This window comes from Colobus angolensis, unplaced genomic scaffold (assembly GCF_000951035.1).
Source record: "Colobus angolensis palliatus isolate OR3802 unplaced genomic scaffold, Cang.pa_1.0 Scaffold360, whole genome shotgun sequence".
NCBI lineage: Eukaryota > Metazoa > Chordata > Mammalia > Primates > Cercopithecidae > Colobus > Colobus angolensis.
Window position 1 is genome coordinate 1,303,017 of NW_012116933.1, and position 18,281 is coordinate 1,321,297.

The window sequence follows — 18,281 nt, forward strand, 5'->3', positions numbered from 1 at the left end:
CTCTATCTCAAAAAAAAAGAAAAAAAAAGAGTATACCCCATCTGGCTAGGTGTGGTGGCTCATGCCCATAATCCCAACACTGCAAGGCCGAGGCAGGCGGATCACCTGAGGTCAGGAGTTCGAGACCATCCTGACCAACATGGTGAAACCCTATCTCTACCAAAAGTACAAAATTAGCCAGGCGTGGTGGCACATGCCTGTAATCCCTGTAAATCGGGAGGCTGAAGCAGGAGAATCGCCTGAACCCAGAAGGCGGAGGTTGCAGTGAGCTGAGATTGCACCACTGTACTCCAGCCTGGGCAACAAGAGCAAAACTCCATCTCAAAAAAAAAATTTTTTTTAATTAAAATGTAAAAGAGTATTCCCCACCCCTATTAATTAGTAGATAAAAGAAATGCATCATGAGTAGAAACTCTAAATGTAATTATCCCAAAAAATATTGTTACTCAGCACCATAAGCTAAGTTCACACAGAGTTAAATACATTTCTAAATAAGAACACACCACCAGGAAACATGGTTTCTATGGGAACATGTATTTTCAGTTCCAAAAACCCAACTTGCAAAATCTTTTGGAACACAGTCTGTTTTTAAATTAGAGTGCCTATATTCTGGAAAACAAGTAGGTAAATAAAACTTTTATGAATCAAATCATATCCTTGAATCACCATGTCTGCCGTTTAAATAAAATATGTATTTAACTTGTTTTTGGTGCTAATAATCAGATTCCTATTACAGCTCTCTTGTCCAATTAAATCTTTCTGCATCTCCAGTTTCTGTACTTGTTTGCCTAATTAACTTATAATCCAAAAATAATCTCCCTTATACTAATAAAACAAAATAAACGTGCTCTAAGTAGAACTCTGAAACCGGAATACTATGTAATTCCTAGCAGTTATATTTGTCACAATTTCTTAAAGCAAATACAGTTTTTTGGTCAAGCTAATTACTTATATAATATGTCCTGTGGTCTCTTGGAAACTCCATTCATCTAGATATAAAGCACATACTCTACACCACTTCAAAAGAGCTACTGGCAGGAATGTCCCAAGCTGCAGCAGTTCTGCAAACCGCTCTGCCATCCAGCGGGCTCCATTCACAACCTCTCCAACAAGAATCGAATCTCAGCGACCTGGGGCTTCCGGAGGGCCTCTCCCAAATTTGTTTCTTCCTTCAGAGTCCTCTTTCCCTTTAGCAGCCAATCATTGTTCCTAGTCAATACTTCTTTATACCAAGTCTTCTTTGTTCTAATTTTTGTCCTTTCTTTGTCCTCATTGGACCCTGATACAACTTCCTTGAAAACAATTTTTGTATACTAAGAGTGCATTAATAATACAATTCTATAGTTTTAAGGAAAAAAAAGGGCTAGGAGTGGTGGCTCACACCTGTAATCCCAGCAATTTGGGAGGCTAAGGTGGGCAGATCACAAGGTCAGGACAGCAAGACCATCCTGGCTGACACGAGGAAACCCCATCTCTACTAAAAATACAAAAGAATTAGCCAGGCCTGGTGGTGGGCGCCTGTAGTCCCAGCTACTGGTGAGGCTGAGGCAGGAGAATGGCGTGAACCCAGGAGGCGGAGCTTGCAATGACCCGAGATCACACCACTGCACTCTAGCCTGGGCAACAGAGCAAGACTCTGCCTCAAAAAACAAAACAAAAAGAGAATTTGGGGAGCAAGTTAACCATATATGCTGAGCATTTTCATAGAACTACTATTTACTGAACACTTATTAAAAGGATATAAGGGGCTGGGTACAGTGGCTCATGTCTGTAATCCCAGCACTTTGGGAGCCTGATGCAGGTGGATCACCTGAGGTCAGGAGATGGAGACCAGCCTGACCAATATGGTGTAACCCCATCTCTACTAAAAATACAAAAATTAGCCAGGCATGGTGGCATGCACCTGTACTCCCAGCTACTCAAGAAGCTGAGACAGGAGAACTGCTTGAACCAGGGAGACGGAGGTTGCAGTGAGCTGAGATCGTGCCACTACACTCCTACACTCCAGCCTGGGCAAGAGAGTGAGACTCCAGCTCAAGGGGAAAAAAAAAAAAATACATACATATATATATGTGTGTGTGTGTATATATATGGCACTGGAGATTTCATTAAGGTATAAGTTTCTGTGGCAAAGAGCACCCACCTTGAAGCTGAAGCTATATAGCCTCTCCTCCCCAAACACCCCAGACCCAGGTCAGTCATCTGATTAGCACAGAACAGATAGTAAATTCCAAAGGCTTTAGGGGCTCCATGCCAGGAACAAGGGAAAAAGACCAAATATTTATTATTATATCACACTCAGCCAAGTAAAACCACATGTAGATAACAGAAGGCACTAAATCATTTAAGATTTGTACTTGCTCATAGACTTCTCTTTACTTGGAATGACACTTCAACCTGCCGACAAATCTTCAACAATTTATTTCAGTTATTACCTTCTTTGTAAGATCTTTCCTAGTCTTTGTAGATCCTCTTAGTTCTACCTACAAATACTTTATTTAACTTTCAATATCATCTGTGCACCTCTGGCTCTAGCCACTACCAATTTAAAAGCTTTTTGTATGTTATCTATTTCTCGATCTGCTTAAAACGCAGAATCAATAAATGAATGGTCATGATACTGTGTGATAACTATCTAAGCAGAAATGTACAAATGCAATTGAAAACCTAAAACTAGAATTTATGTGAAGATATAACATTACACTCATTCTCAATACACATACTTGACAGTAATGAACATATATGACTCAGACAGTATACAATCTCTCAACGATAAGGCTTGCAAAGAGGAAATCAGAAAATCAAAGACAAATCTTGGAAAAGTCCCACAGAAAAGCAGAAACATACTAGCAATAAAGCAATACTTAGAATACAATTATTACTTCAGTGTAAGAATACTACTTCACAATGTCTACAAAAACAGTTATCACGCTGCACAGTATGTCACTCTCTTGATTGCCCAGGCACTCAAATATGTACACAAGGCAAAGTACTCATGAGTTCTAATATTTATTTGGTGCTAACTTAAAAGTAAGCTATAATTGTTACCTCTTATTACTAAGAACAGATGATTGGCTGCTAAAGGGTAAAGAGAACTCTACAGGAAGAAATAAATTTGGGAGAGTCCCTCCAGAAGCAAGAGTATCCTACTCTACACTAAATCACACAACCTGTTCAGTTCAACACGGAAATATTGGCATTCATTGAGCTATAGGTTAAGAAGAAAAAGTAAAAAAAAAAAAAACACTTGGGAGCATATCTGTTACAGTTTTACAATAAAAAGACCAAAAATATCACTCACTCTACAATAATGGTTATTAATTAGATACGAAGTCAGAAATGTAGTATGGATGACAACAGAAATAAAATTTACTCCCAAAAGCTGAACATATTACAATATCCTAAAATACATATACCAATTTCCTTAGTTGAAGCCACAAATGCCAAATTTATTCTGCAAAACACTGCCATCTGTCAAATGAAGCTAACCTTGTTATTCTAAATTTCTCCGGTTTTGTAGTTTTGGTTACATTTAAGTTACTAGTTGGTTTTTCAACTTATTACGTAAGAGTTACCCAGCAGAACATAATAAATGTATGCCTCGTTTATATTTAAACAAGTTTCAGTAAAACCATAATAAAAATATTTTAATTTGGCTGAGCACAGTGGTTCATATCTGTCAATGTCAGTGATTTGGAAGGCCAAAGTGAAAGGCTTGCTTAACACCAAGAACTCAAGACCAGCAAACAGAGTAAGACCCCATCTCTACAAAAAAAAAAACTAAAAAATGGCTGGGTGGATGGTACACACCTGTAGTCCCAGCTACTTGGGAGGCCGAGGAGGGAGGATAGTGTGGGCCCCGGAGTTTGACACTGAAGCAAGCTATGATTATGCCACTGCACTCCAGCCTGGGCAACAGAGCAAGACTCTGTCTCAAAAATACATTTTTTAATTCAAGGGTGAGAGTTCCTAACACCTGTTTTTCTTTAAAATGGTCCCAAGTGAAGAATTTAAAAAGTATACATACTGTAGTCAGGTAGGCTATTAATGGGAAGGAGGAACTGCTCAATAAAGTCGCTGGTTCTCCAGAGGAGAAAAATAAATTCTGACATTTACTCAAACAATATGCAAAAATCAAACCCAAGTGGAATGAAACTTAAATCCTGAATGAAGACAAATTAAGAAAACACTTAGAGGGCAATAAATGAAACTATCTTTATGAAACAGGACATGGAAGTTCAAATATTAAAAGAAGCTAATTATATACAAAATTAAATTAAAAATAAAAATGTCTATTCATGTAAGAACATCAAGAAAATAAAAAGACATTGTAAAAACAGAAAATATCTGGAAAACACACACAGAAGTTTCCCCTTCTCGTTTCACTTTTTGAAGTTTCAGTTACCAATGGTCAAGTGCAGTTCAAAAATATGAAAAATTCCAGAAACGATGTTTTCAATTGTGCAGTATTCTGAGTGCTGCGCATAATGAAATCTCACTCCATGCCACCCACAACATGAGTCTTCCTTTGGTCCAACATATCCACACTGTGTATACCACCCACTTAGTAGTCAGCAGCCATCTCAGTTATCGGGTATTTTTGAAAAAGATTACATTCACACATTATATTACCATAGTTGTTCTATTTCATTATTAGTTATTATTGTTAGTCTCTACTGTACCTAATTTATACATTAAACTTAATCACAGGTAAGTATATATAAGAAAAAACCATACATACTATATTCTATATAGTATTGAACCATACTATATACGGCATACTATTTCAAATATTTTGAAAACACATATGTTATGTGAATGTAATCTCTTTTAAAATATACTATATACATGGTTCAATACTAGCCAGTTTCAGGCATCCACTGGGGGTCTTGGAACATATTCCATGAGGGTAAAGGTGGATTACTATAAATAGAAAAACAAAAGTAGTATCTAAACCATAAAGAACTACCTCAAATCATAAAGAAAAAGATAAATAGCCCAAAAGAAAAAACAGGCAAGAGAAACAAATGTCCATTTCACAGAAAAGAATCACAATGGACCATAAACATATAAAAAGATAAACAAATAGTTTAACTGTAGAATGGTTAAGCTGTAGTATATCTAGAAGTATAAATGAACAATAACAACATTTTTAACAAAAAGTGCAACAACTAAAATCATACTTAGTAAAAGACAGATTTCCATATAAAATTGGGAACAAGACAAAGACGTCTGTCACCACCACTTCTATTAAACATTTTACAGAAGACTCCAAAGAGTACAATTTTTAAAATGAATAAAGGTGGTAAATAATTAGAATAAGTGAATTTCACAAAGTAGCAGATACAAGCTTCATATGCAAAAATCAACCACATTCTCTAAACCAGCAAAAAACAATTGGAATATAAAACTAAAAAATACTGCCAGGGCACAGGGGCTCACAACTGTAATCCCAGCACTTTGGGAGGCCGAGGCTGGTGGATCACGTGGTCCAGAGATCGAGACCATCCTGGCTATAACACAGTGAAACCCCATCTGTACTAAAAATACAAAAAATTAGCCAAGCATGGTGGCACGCACCTGTAGTCCCAGCTACCAGGAAGGCTGAAGCAGGAAAATCACTTGAACCTGGGAGGCAGAGGTTGCAGGGAGCCGAGATCGCACCACTGCACTCCAGCCTGGGGACAAAATGAGACTGCGTCTCAAAAAAAAAAAAAGGTAAAAAATAACATTTACAATAGCATCAAAAAAGTCATCTCTAACAAAAGATATGAAAAGACTTTTAAACTAAACTGTTAAAAAATAAAACCTAAATAAATGGAGAAATATATCTGTTCTTGGATTGAAAGGCTAAAATACTGTAAAGATGTCCAAACAGTCAGAATGAATCTATATATCCAACATAATCCCACTCAAAACTCCCAGCAGGCTCTTTGTCCAACTGTTCAAAGTGCTTCAGAATTGTATTTGGAAATGCAAAACAATCTAGAATAGCCAAAACAAATTTCTAACAAGAACAATGTTGAAGAACTTACATTTACCCACATTTCAAAACCACAGTAATCAAGACAGTATGGCACAGCATAAGGATAGAAAGGAACAGAATTCAAAAATAAACTCATTCATACATGGTCAATTAATTTTCCAGAAAGGTACCAATGTAATTCAACGATGAAAGGACAGCTTTTTCAAAAGTAGGTGCTGGGACAGTTAGATATCCACATGCAATAAATGAACTTTGACTCTCACACCTCAGAACACACATAGAAATGAATTCCAAATGGATCATAAACCTAAAACGACAAAACTTCTAGAACAAAACACAGGGAGAAAAAAAGGTTTACAAACTAAGTTTCAAGAAAAAGGGTAAAGCACTAACCATAAAAGTAAATTAAACAATCAATATTAAAATACTTCAACTTCAAAGAAACTGTTAAGAAAATACAAATACAAGCCACACATTGGGAGAAAGTATTTGCAATTACATACACATGATAAAACACACCCAACATATAAAGAATTCCTACAACTCAACAGCAAGAAGATAACCCAACTAAGAAATTGGGAAATAATCTTAACATGTTAAAAAGAAGACATAAAAATGGTCAATAAGTAAAAGACAGAAGCCCTGGGTTCCTACTAGCTCTCCTGCAACATCACCTGCCTGCCTCTCACACCTTCCTTACCCACACCATAAAAGACCCCCAGCTTAGAAGCTTAAGGAAGAACAGCATCAGCACTCAGGAAAAGGAGGAGGGAGAAGGGAGGGGAGAATAGGAAAGAGGAGAAAGAGAGGGAGTAGGGTGGTGGTGGGGGCAGAGGCAGCAGCCCTAAAGTGGTTAGTCAGCCCTCTTGCTTTAGACAGCAAACTGAGAGAATTCTACCCACTCTTCTGTTCATGCAAGAAATGCTTGGAAGAGCATTTACTTTCATCCAAAAACTGCACACCCGGCCAGGTGCAGTGGCTCACGCCTGTAATCCCAGCACTTTGGGAGGCTGAGGCGGGTGGGCCTGAGGTCAGGGGTTCAAGACTCGCCTGAATGACATGGCAAAACCCCGTCTCTAGTAAAAATTTTCCTGTCCCAACGTCCTGAGTAGCTGGGGTTTTTCCAATTCAGATTCCTCTTCTTCCCTGTCTTCAGACAGATGAAAAACTGTAAAAAAAAAAAAAAAAGGAAATATCTTTCTGCCCAATTTCTGTCCAATTTACTTACCTCACCACAGTTCATCCCACCCCTGCAACTGCTCCATGTTCTTTTCAAACTTCCAACCCAATTAAAATGTGAAATTATTTTTGTACCCTGTGTAATAAAATACGCATCATAAAGATTTCTTGTATATGTGTGCAATTAATTGTTAAAGAGATAAATTTAATATTTACTTTGAGGCATGATGAAGAAATGAGTTCCCATTTTTCAACAATGCACCTTTTTATCAGGTGTTAGTTTAAACAAACAAAAAACAAATGTGCAATCTCAATTTGTTCTGTGAACATATTAGCACTTGGTCCTGGAGTGTTTTACCTTTAGCTACATCTCTGACATTTTTGCCATTTTAAGACTTGGAAGAATGTAGCTATTGTGATTGCTATTATGTAGGAGTGTTAAAACTGGATAATGTATGAGAAGCAATGTTAAAAAAAAATCATCCTCAAACTGGCCAACAAGCACATGAAAGATGTCCAAAATCATTAGTCATTCAGGAAATATACATTACTATCACAATGAGGTTAACACTACGTATTCACTAAACGGCTAAAACATAAAAGATTAAAAATCCCCAGGTGTTGGCAAAAATGTAGACCACCTGAAATTCTCCTATGTTGCTAATAAGAATGTACAATGATACAACTGATTTGGATAACAATTTAGTATTACAACAATTCTACACCTATGTATTTGCCCAAGAGAAATAGAAATACGTCTCAAAGACTTGCTTAGAAATGTACACATAACACTACATATGGGTCAAAAACTGGGGGAAAAAACACAAGTACATCAAAAGGTACATGAATACACAGATGTGAGAATATTTATACAATATTACTCCGCAGTAAAAAGAAACATACTGATACATGCAATAAAACATGGCTGAATCTCAAAAGCATTTTGCTGAGCAAAAGCAGCCAGATGTGAGAAAAAAAAAAGAAATTTTGCATAAACAAATCTATTTATGTGAAGACACAGAAGAGCCAAAACTGATGTACAGTAATAAAAATCAGATCAACAGTTGCCTGAAATAACGAGGGTGTTGATAATTAATGAGAAAGGTGATACAGGACAAATTTTGTGGAGGGACAGAAATGTTCTGTATGGCCAAATTCATCAAATTACACACTTTCAGTGTAAATCATACCACAATAACATTAACTTGAAAAAAGTCAAGACAGCAGTAGTGTGGGGGCGGGGGGTGGTGTAGAAAAGAGGGACAGTATGAGTGAGGAATAAAGGAAACTTCCAGGACAATAGATATTCTATTTCATGTCTAAAATGGTACAAAGAATAGAAATATTAATATATTTCTTTAAGTTGTTCATAAGTTTTCATATGCTATGGTTAGCCCCCCCCCCGAAAAATCCTATAGGAATTATTCATATACAAATACACACACACACACACACACAAAAAAAAAGGCCAGAAAGAAACAGGAAGATTACAACTTTAGCACATACAATCATTTTCCAACTCCTTAACGCATCGATTCAACTTATTTGCGCCCCCAGGAGTAAGAGGGGGCAAGTATCCCACCTAGCCACCTGAAGCTTTGTATTTCCATAGAAACGTTGGCCAGAAAAGCCTGAGGGAGGAGACAGCTCCTCTACAAGGAAACATGTTGCTGCACTGATGGAGAGAAACACCGGAAACAAAAGAAACAATGTCTGTTCAAAGACCCTGCTTCCATATTAAATTTGGTGTATTGTGATAATTCAATCCCTAAAGGACCCCTGCAGTCAATTTACACAGTGCTAAAGGCACTTTTATCTTTAAGAACACTAATTAACTTCAACCAGTGATCCTCAAACATTAAGTACGGAAGAATAATCTGAGATTCTTATTAAGCATGCTTTAGCCCAACCCTCAACATCTTGAAACAATAGGTCTAGGGTGAGGCACAGAAGTCTGCTCTTTCAGCAAGCACTACAGATAATTAAGATAGTCCACAAAAACCATATTGTAAGAAACTGATCTAAACCTATAGTAACAAGACTAAGGAAAATATTGCTGGACATTTAAAATATCCAGCAGTTCAGAGAACCAAAAACTAAAAATAAAGCAGATGGTCTGTACTGAAGCAGAGTTAATCAAGGGGCAAAAAGAGAAAAAGTGAAAAATTACTTATCACATATATAAAACAAAATGTCATGACAAGAATGATATCCTTGGAAATTAAAGTCTGCCAAAATAAATGCAAGGCCTCACCCTTTCATAAATTCAACTTTCACGTCATCTACTTGCCCACATTATATAGTGACATTCCTAAACTCACTTTCACAAGCCAAATTTGGTCCTTCATACATAATAAAAATCAATGATTATATTGTAGGAAAAAGGCAGGCCACTGCTGCAAGTCAGGGCTTAAAGCAATTCTATGACATTAGAGAGTAAAATTATGCCAGTGTCAGGGGAAGAAGACCCTGTAGCCACCTTACTCTAAGCACATCAGGGCAGATATCAATTGTTGAGTGGCCGCTGGAGAAGGAAATTAGTGAGGGCGACTAATACAGGAAAAAAGTGCCCTGCCTGACTTCACAGTTCCTAGAAAGATAGAGAAGAGACTGACAAACTACCAGCACCCCTCCACCACCACATCCAGGATATCTAAGGTGAAAGCTTAAACAAATATCACCAGTACCCAAAGAAAAAATACGTGCAAGCATCACAATTGAAAATACTACAGTATCTTTTAGTTAAACAGAACCTACTTTGTAAGTCTGCACAACTAACACATGTAAATATTTCAGAAATGCATGAGGTACAAAAGCAGGTAACTGTCTTTTTAAATCAGCAACAACAAAAATACTCACTGTTATCACTTCTAATCAATATTTATTGGAAGTATTTGCTAGTACAGGACAAAAATGAAAGTACATGCACAAAAACTGAAATTATACGTAAAACTTTTTAATCATGATGTGATCTTTTACACAGAAAGTACAAAATTGTCTCTGGAAAAGGTATTAGAAACATTTAGCAAGGTGGCTAGATACAAAATTAATATACAAAAGACCGCTGCATTTGTATATACCAATAACAAATTTTTAAAAGCACTGCCATGTGACAGTTGTCACAAATTATCAAATACCTAAAACAAAAGATGTACAATAATTTTGTGTTAAATTATAAACCATACAAGAGATATTAAACATGACCTAACAAAAATAAAAGTATACCCTGCTCATCCTGTATCATAAAGATGTTAATAATTCCAAATTGATCTATAGATTCAATCAAATTAATCAAAAACACAGAGGATTTGAGAGAACTTGGTACGATTACTCTAAAATTTCTAAGGAAAAGTCAAGTATCACTTCTGAAAAAAAGGAACAAAGTCAAAAGAACTTTCTTTTCCAGTATGAGATTATTCTAAAGCAACAACAATGAATACAGGATGATATTCACAAAATGATTGATGAAAAAGAATCAGTCAAGGAAAGAGAAAAAAAAATTCTGCATTAAACTTTTGTATATATGACAAAGATGGCATATCAATTCAGTGGAAAACAGCATTAACTTTTCAATAAAGCAAGGTTAACAAAAGAAATTTTTAAAATCATTTACAGGTTACACATCCCAAAACTCCAAGCCAGAAATAAGAAATGCTCCACAATTTGAAAACTCTAAATGTTTTGAGCACCAACAAGATGCTGAAAGGAAATGCTCACTGGCTTACTTCAGGTTTCAGATTTTCAAATTTAGGATATTTACCCAACTCAGGTAAGTAAAATACAAATATTCCAAAATCTGAAGGGAAAAAAAAGTCCAAAATCCAAAACACTTCTGCTCCCAAGCATTTTGGATATGAGAGACTCAATCTGCATATGATGAAAACAAAACTGTATCCCTACCTCATACCATATACAAACCCCAAGTACAGATGAAAAAAGGTCTAAAATGTTGCAAATATAACTTTAAAACTCTTACTTAAAAATACAGATGAACCTTCTACATATTGTAGCAGGAATAAGTCTTAAAATTTTTAAGTTAAAACAACTAACATTAAAAAAAATACATTCAGCTATTCATATAGATGCAACAAATCAACAGGAAGATGAACAGAGGATTCAAGATGATAATCTTAAATGAAATTGGGATAGGATAAGGGATATAGGTTATTATCAAAGTTCCAGCTTCTGTTTTAAATAGGGGGTTCATGTGTTTATTATTTAAAATAAGCAATTTAAACAAATAAATGAAAACACATTTGCACGAAGAGCTGATCATGACACAACTGGTAAAATTAATTCAATTATGTGTACTTCAAAATCAAACTAAAAATGTATATTATTAAAAACAAACTCTTTGTAAACTGACCACATATAAGGGTAGTCAATACAGAACGGGCATTACAAAAATAATAATCTAGACAATCACACTAAAAAGTTATCACAGTATACCGGCAAAAAGGGAGAGAAGAAACATTTGAAGCCAGGAAGAAAGATAAGTGATGTATAGAATCCAAATAATGTAGTTTTAAATGAAGAAGAGGAAAATAGTGGGAGAAAAATTCCTGAGAACACAGATTTCAGATCAAAAATCCTAGGCAGGATCATTAAAAAGATACATACATAAACACATGCTAGTGAAATTTCTGAAATCTTAAAAACAAAGAGTAAAATCTTACAAGGTAATACAGAGTTAATTTATCTGCCAAAAAAAAAAAAAAGTATAGTGACATCAAACCATCAAAAAGCATTATACAACAGACCAAAAAATACAGTTAAAATTAGTTAATTTAAAAAAACCAATTAGCTACTAATAATGCATCTGCAACACTAAGAAAATTCAGCATCTAGAATTACAATTCTATATTATCCCAACAAAACTAGGAATATTAAAAGAAAAAATATGCTAAAATGTCTTACCTAATTTGGGGCAAATGGGTGGGGAAAAAAGTTAATTTTTTATATTATCGAAAAAGTTATTAATGTTTTATATTATCAAAATTTTATATTATAAAAATATCTGTTTAAAATTAAGAGAACCAAAATTGAAACGAAAACGTTAAAAACAAGCATGGTGGTGGTGATACAATGAAAATTTGGTCTATCCATCAAAACTGAATGGAGAAAACAAGACTAATAAATGGATAATCAGATGACAATAAACAGATTAAATTTATCAGTTATCACCACATGTGCATGGTTAAATTCTAAAAGACAAAAACACAAGTTTGGATTGGATCCATTAAAAATACAAAGAGAAATCGCCCAGCACTTCAGGAGGCCAAGGCAGGCTGATCACTTGGGGTCAAGAGTTTAAGACCAGCCTGGCCAACACGGTGAAACTCCGTCTCTACTAAAATTACAAAAAGTAGCTGGGCATGGTGGTGTATGCCTGTAGTCCCAGCTACTTGGAAGGCTGAGGCAGGAGAATCACTTGAACCTGGGAGGCAGAAGTTGCAGTGAGCTAAGACTGCACCACTGCACTCCAGCCTTGATGACAGAGAGACTCTTTTTCAAAAAAAAAAAAAAAAAAAAGCAGGAAATAAGATCAGCATCTGGCAAACACTATTGACAACAAAACAAGTAGAAATTAAAAAAAAATGGCATGTCTATATAGGTATGTATACACATACACACACACACAGATTTAGGAGAAAACTTTAGACCGATATAGAAACCTAAATGATATTTAGAATTTTATAGAACTATAAAACTTAAAAATTAACCCTAGAAAACACAGAAAATTTAAAAGACAATAAGCAAAATTTGGAAACTTTACCTAAAATTTGCTCTAAATGAGCAACTCAACCCTGATACAGTCACGTTCAGGAAATCTTCAAGTAACAAGTACTTCAACTGCACCATATCTAATTTTTCAAACCAAAAAGGATCATACACCATCAATTTTGAATGACTCAACATAATCCTACACTGAACAATTCCAACGGAATTCCAACAGAACAATTCCACAGGAAAACACAGAATCATTTTATGAGGTAACCTTATCTTAATAGCCCTTATAGGCACACCAAACCTTGTAACCAATCTCATTAAAGAATCCAAGGAGGACTGGTTCCATGACCCCCAAAGAAGCCAAAATCTGCGAATGTACAAGTCTTTTATATAAAATGGTATAATATTTGCCTGTAACTTACACATCTACACATCCTCCAGTATACTTTAAATCATTTCTAGATTACTTATAATACCTAAAACAATGTAAATGCTACATAAATAGTTGTTATACTGTATTGTTTAGGGAGTAATGACCAAAATAAGACTGTACATGTTCCGTACAGATGCAACACGCTTTTTTTTCCCGGAATATTTTCAATCTACAGTTGGTTGAATCTAGGGATTCAGAACCTGTGGATACAGAAGGCCAATTGTATACTAAATTCTAGGTTTAAATGTATTATATTAAATGTAGAGACACATTAAAATAGTAAAGCAACATGCCCAAATGGAGTTTTATCAGGAATTCAAGGACAGCCAAAACAATACAACATTGTGGTTAAGAGCAGGGGCTTGTGTATCACATGATTTTGAATTTATCCGACCCTTAATACATACTTGAGATGAAATGTTGCTTTAGTTCTCCAATACTGTTTCTTCAGCTTCAACAGAAAGGAGAAAAATAGTACTCACTTCATAAGGTGGTTGGGAAGATTAAAAGAAAAAAGTTTGTAAGAAGACTCAGCACAGTGCCTTACACAGATTATATAGTAAATATTCATATATCTTATGTACAAATGGTTCTTACATTACTGACATACAAAATATCATTCACTGCAAAAAAAAGACATGATTGTCCACATCTAAATCCAGTTTTGAAACATTTACAAAACTTACAAATATATGAAAATTTCCGTATTATAAGGAAACAATATATAATAGAAACTAACATAAATTGTAGCAGCATTCTGTAAACTTAAATAAGTGGTAAAAATAATGACAAGAAAGAGATCAGAATATTAAGTATTTGTAAAGGATATGGACTGTATACATACAATATTGAAGAAAATCAACAGAATATTTATTAGAAATGATGTGAATTCATTTAGAAGGCTGGATACAATGTGAGTATATGTGTCAAAATTAGGTGTGAAAAGGAAAGAATAAGAAAAGGAATAAATAGCTGGAAACCTATCTCTCTGCCCAAATCATGTCTTATACTAATAATAAGATAACCAACTGATCCCTAATAAAGTAATATTCCCTTTATGTAACATTTAAAGTGATTTAAGTAATGTTAACTATCAAATGCTGCATGGTATAGTTTTATAACCTCAGATAATCCTAAATTGGAAAATACACGTTATTTTAACTAAGAAATTTACCCTGAATCCAGTCTGCATTGTTTTTCAAGTTTTAACTCTTAAACTTGCTTAATCTATGACAACCTTCCCACCTAACCCTCATCTTTTGAGGAATTCAGTGAAAGTTGACTGTAGATCTGTTAGATTCCTCTGCCTCCATTCTACACTATTTCTTTTTTATTCTCCCTATACAGAACACTTGCTTAGGACCACTAAACAATCGAATCTAAAGAAGTTGCTCATATCTAATCATACTAATGTTTAAAAAGAACCTTCAGAAGCACTTAATGACTTGCCCAAGGTGACAAAAAGGTGGTTTGAGATCTAGCCCACATTCTTTCACTACCACTGCCTATTCTCCTAGCATGAACACAGTTTTTCAAGCTTTCGTTGTTCTGTTTTGTTGTGGTTTGGTTTTTTGGTTTTTTGAGATGGAGTCTTGCTCCGCTGCCCAGGCTGGAGTGCAGTGGCATGATCTTGGCTCACTGCAACCTCCGCCTCCTGAGTTCAAGTGATTCTCCTGCCTCAGCCTCCTGAGTAGCTGGGATTACAGGCGTGTGCCACCACACCTGGCTAATTTTTGTATTTTTAGTAGAAACTGGGTTTCACCATGTTGGTCAGGCTGGTCTCGAACTCCTGACCTCGTGATCCCCCAGCCTCACCTTCCCAAAGTGCTGGGATTATAGGTGGGAGCCACCAGGCCTGACCATTTTAAGAGACAGGGTGTCATTTTGTTGCCTAGGCTGGTTTTGAACTCCTGGCTTCAAGTGATCCTCCCACCTCAGCCTCCCCAGGCGCTGCAATGACAAGCGTGAGTCACCACGCCCAGCCTCATTGTTTCTTAATAACTTTTAAATTTCAAGATTCGGTTAGGAAACTAAGTACTGTACTTACATATTCCTTTTGGAAACCATTCACTTATTTCATTCATCAAACATTTGCTCAGTCCTACTATGTGTAAAGAACTGTTCTAAGCCCTACAGTGAAACAACATATTTTATTCAACTCAGAAGGACACATTTAATGTAAACAGTATCCTGTTCATTTCACTTTGGAAATTAATTTGGTCCCTGGGAGCAAACCTCCTCCCAATAATAACTGCCCTAAAGAATACTAGCTTGGTTCACCTGCTTAGATTGCGGGGCGGGGGGTGGGGGGGCGGGGGGTGCCGCCATGGAGTATCCTCATTTGGAACTTGAATCTATGTATCAAATTTCTGAGATCTAAGGCTCCTACACTTTGGTAAATATGAAGCATAAAGGCTGAAGATACATGTCCAAAACCAAAATTATCACAGGATTTAACTAATCTGCTGCCAACTGCACCTCACCTGAAATATTTAAACCTCAGAAAAGCAGCTTTCTGCAGTTTTACTACATCTCATAAGTCCCTGGGTTGGCCAAACTCCAGCAATCAAGCAAAGAACACATCAAAAGGGAAAGGCAGCCCCTTGCCTTATCATACTACATTGTGACAAAGACTGATGAATTCTATAGGTGAAGCAAAAAAACCATGAAAGTTTGCTGCAAACAACAAAAGAAAACTTACATCCATCTGCAAAATAAAAGTTTAAAAACTCTTGAAAATATAAGAAACCATTCCGACTACCAAAATACAGCTATTTACTTAAAATTTAAAAACACATACGTACACACAATTTTTTAAGGTGAGAAGAAAACTGGCTAAAATGTTGGCTATGCAATACACACTACACATCTCTCCTTTTAGATAACCCATAAAGTGTCTGAGTAAAAACAGACTTTCACTTTTGTTTCTTCTAAGTGTGAAGTCCACTTCCTAGTTACCAGTTTTAAGTGCGCTTCCTGGTTACTAGCTTGATGGATTTAAATCTGTCAACTTATTGAGGTAGATGGTTTATTTATATCCATATAAATATTTTTAAATAGTTCTAATATGAGTAATAAAGCAATCGTATATTAATATGGAAAGCAAACACATTTAAGTGTTTCTTTCGTAAAACAATCTAAATAGTATGGAAGTATAAAAGTTTATCTAAAAAAACCCCAATAACAATGAAACGATCTAAAACACACCCATACTAAAAATAACATCATAACGATATTTTGAATTAACTACTACTCCCTTTGTGTGAAGAGCGGATTAATTAAAGTAGGAAATTGGACTTGACAGCCAAGATCACTTTCGTTAACTTGATTCTTTTTTTTTTTTGAGACGGAGTCTCGCTCTGTCACCCAGGCTGTAGTGCAGTGGCCGGATCTCAGCTCACTGCATGATTCTTGATTCCACAATTTTATGCATAACCTCTGAACCATGCAACAGAGCCTGCATAGTTATTTAATGCAGTTTAGTCAAAATCAAATGAAAAAAAAAAAATTCCCAAACTTACAAAGTTCTTCCCATTGTTCAAACTTAGGAGATGTGAAAAATTTGTTATTTCTCACTTTGAAACAGACTTTAATATTCAACATTGAAGACAATTATAAACAAATGGTACCATACATATTAAACAGTGCTTAGTATTCACATGACCATGTGGTCTTTCCTAAGCCTTAAGTCTTTAAAAACTAAATTTGAAGGTATTCAAAATAGAATAGGGAGGATTAGGAAGTAAACTCTTTTAAACTCTCATGATTAAGTCTTGAATTATTTCACCGTAAAGAAAGTGCAGTGTGCAATATCCTTCTAACTTTACCAGGAATATCAACTAACATACGAGTCTCAAAAACAACTTTCCCAACGTGCCTAAAATAACAATGCACTATCCTTGCTTTCCAAACTTCTTGAGTATCTTCGACTACTTTCAAGCAGTATCATAAAATTCTAAAAATAATCTCAAAGCAAAAACTTAGCAGGCTGCATGCAGACAGCCCATTTTAGAACAGGTCTTATTGTAAAGTCAAGCACAGACAGAATATTGCTACACCAAAACTACACCAGGGTGGGGCATTCATTACTCACCCAGATTAACCAAACACAACTCTGGTGGTTGATCACAGTAAACCCTAATTGTCCCCGTAATTCCAACACGACTAAGGCACGGTTGACCCTTTTGCCCAAAATGCTTTTCACACAAATGAAAAAGTAAAAAAAGAAATGAAATTATGGCCAACTACTCTTCAGAATATGGTGCAAGCCATGATAGTGCACTTAAGATTCTGAAAGCAAAGTCTAAAACAGCAGAATGATCTCTCACTATTCACTTTAAAGATATAAAGCTTCACAGTTTTTTTTAAACGGTTTTCTTTAGTGAGTGACCATTTGAATGTGTGACTGATGCAAGAGTAAAGAGTGAACGAAGGAACAAGGTCAAACTTAGGGGACAAAAGATTTCTGGAACAACATGGCCAGAAAGGTTTCCTCTCTTAGGGACAGTTACTATGCTGAAAAAAAAAAAAAAAAAGCAAAAAGAAGAAGAGAAAAGGGAAACCTTAAAAGGAAAAGAAACCAAGCAAACCACCTACTTCTGGAGTCCACCTGGTCAACACGCCTGCCCCGCGAGGCAGGTAATTCGATTTTGGTGGAGACCGTTTTGCAAAACAGCAGGCCTGTAACACTACTGCCTTCGAAAGACAAAATGGGTTCAGAAAGGATGACAACTGGCTATTCTTTCTTATTTAAGGGGAGAGAATAAAGTTTCATTAAGAAGCCACACAGAGCACTGTGGGAATGTGAGGGTCGCTCTCAATACCTGGCACCGTCTGCTACGGGAAAACAATCGGCAGAAGTGGACTGAAGCCCGCAAACTACACTCTGCTTCCCACACGCAGCTGGGCACTGGGCGCGACGCCCCCGAGGAGATGGGCAGGGGCGGGGGGTGA

General features: G+C 36.0%; 1 protein-coding gene across 1 annotated transcript in view; it reads right to left on the minus strand.

Annotated features, from left to right (window-relative positions):
- Nucleotides 1-18,275, minus strand: part of USP25 (ubiquitin specific peptidase 25) — a 144,110-nt gene extending 125,835 nt beyond the window's left edge. The window contains exon 1 of the mRNA XM_011953426.1: nucleotides 18,152-18,275. The gene's annotated coding sequence lies outside the window, so the exon portion shown is untranslated. The remainder of the gene's footprint in view (nucleotides 1-18,151) is intronic.
- Nucleotides 18,276-18,281: the final 6 nt, after the last annotated feature.